Raw genomic sequence first — 2500 nt, forward strand, 5'->3', positions numbered from 1 at the left:
TTTTATCTTTTCTTGTATCTCTGCCCAGCCTCCCTAACAACCGACCCAACATAAAAATAAAGAGAAAACGATGATTAAACAGTAGAAATGCATAAAAAAAGAAGAGAAACAGGAACAGATAGAAAAATAAATAAATAAATAGAAAGATAGATAGATAGAAAGACAGACAGACAAACAGACAGATACATAATTTCTCTGTCCCTTGCAAGTTTCCGTCCCGCTGTGTCTTGCTTTCCTTCTCCTCCCTCCTCTGTTCCCACGCAATGGCTGGAAAAGGCACCGCGGCCCTGTCAAGCTTGCCTTCCTCCATCTCTCTGTGTGGCTTCGTGTCAGGGCAAACACGCCACCCACCACTGCCCTACACGCCACAGCTATAAATACACACACACACACACACACACACACACACACACACACACACATACACACATACATACATACACGCAAACGCAAGTCTTCTATGACCAGTGAACCATTTATTCGTTACCCTATAAAGCAATTTTTCCTTCTCATAATTATTTGTAACTTCTGAGCATTTACTTCTTTACTAGTTTCATAAATGGTTCCGCAGTCGAGGATAGATAAAATAAATCCCATATTTTCACGCTCTTTCCAATTTTTTTTTTTTTTTGTGTGCATACATCTTTTTCACAGCGCCTTGAACGTTTATAAAGGACGAGCAGAAGAGTGAACTGAACGGATTAAAAGTAAAACTCCAGTTACAAGTAAAGTCGCTTGTTGGTGATATACTACAAATAAAAGGAGCTAAACTAGAAAACAAAAACAAAAAAATATATAAATCCAGACTGCCTTCTTTGCCACAAGACTAAAAGTACAAGACATGCACCTCTTCCCTCAACACACTCCTTCCTACCCCACACCTTTTCTGCTCCACCTCCTTCTGCTCCCTGTCCTCTTACAACTTTCCGCCGCTGACTGACCACTCTACCTCACTCCTCCCCACTCCACCTTACTCCTCTCCTCTCCGCTCCTGCCTCCCCACGGTTCCAAAACACTCCCAGTTGAAGACAAACACACGCGCATTAGGACAAACCTCGGACTGTCAACTCATAACAAAGTGCAAAACCTCGTGACGTGAAGGAGGAGCAGCGAGTGGCGGTGAAGTTGTAGTAAGTTGCCGAAAGTTTAAAGGTCTCGATAACTTTGTAACTCTCTCACTTTACAAAGCTAAGACATTGACCTTTTTTAAGACTGGAAGGAGGAGGAGGAGGACACGTAAGTTTGGTAAGTAAATGTGTACAGTAATTCATATTTTGAAGTCTATAAAGTCTGATAATGTTTTAACCTCTCTCTCTCTCTCTCTCTCTCTCTCTCTCTCTCTCTCTCTCTCTCTCTCTCTCTCTCTCTCTCTCTCTCTCTCTCTCAAAACATCTCCCCTCTTCCCCATGAGACCATAACTACAATCCAGCCAGTGCCTCCCTCCCAGCGGTGCCACACACACGCTTCTTCTCGCCGCTGTACAAATTCTATGCCCAAATTCCCCTCTCCTATCTGCCTCTGTACAACTTTCCCCCCTACAATAAGGCTCCTGTACATTCCCTCAGGAGCGCAGGCCGAGAAGGATGAACTCACAATGTTTCCCCTTTTTCCCCCTCTTTTTTTTTCTCTCTCTCTCTATCTCTTATATAAATGTTTACTTATTTGTTTATTTATTTATGCACAAAGAAAGCATACTGTTTTTTTTTCTGCTGTTGTTTATTTATTTAGTTTCTTTATGCGCAAGCGAAGAAGAGAACAGGAGAGCAAAGGACACTTGGCTCGTCATTGACTGGTGTACCTAATTTGTCGAATGATTTATTTATTCATGTATATATGCATTTATTTAATGTGTCATTTTATTTCAACTTGTTTATTTATCTATTTAATTTTATTTATTCACTCATTTTCACTTTCATATTATTATTATTATTATATATTTTTTTTTTTGCGTGGAGACAAGCAAGAGAGAGAGAGAGAGAGAGAGAGGGACAGACAGAGACAGACAGACAGAAACAAAAAACAAACCCACTAATTTATCTCCTAAAAAAAGAATCAAGCGACACAAGCAAACCAAACTAACACACTAAATACTCTTCACCAGGCCGGAACACTCACAGCGCCATCAAGCAGCTCACAAAACCCTCCCGCCAAGACCAAATGAGACGCAACACTACCAGGTCGTGAGAGGCGGAAGACATTTTAAGGAGTTCGTGGGAGGAGACGACGTGACTCCTCCCTGCTTAGAAATGCTGGATGAGTGAAGCGCCTCTCTCTCCCTCTCCCTCCTGATCCCGGAGACACGCCATACATAGTCACACAGGCAGACAGCGTCCCTGTATACAACTGACATCTGGGAGGAAGAGAAGAATTATTGATGAAGATGATAGAGAATACAGAAGCATCTACGCATCTTCTTCTTCTTCTTCTACTACTACTACTACTACTACTACTACTACTACTACTACACATAAACACAGCAACAACAACAACAACAACAACT

This window comes from Scylla paramamosain, chromosome 31 (assembly GCF_035594125.1).
Source record: "Scylla paramamosain isolate STU-SP2022 chromosome 31, ASM3559412v1, whole genome shotgun sequence".
Taxonomy (NCBI): domain Eukaryota; kingdom Metazoa; phylum Arthropoda; class Malacostraca; order Decapoda; family Portunidae; genus Scylla; species Scylla paramamosain.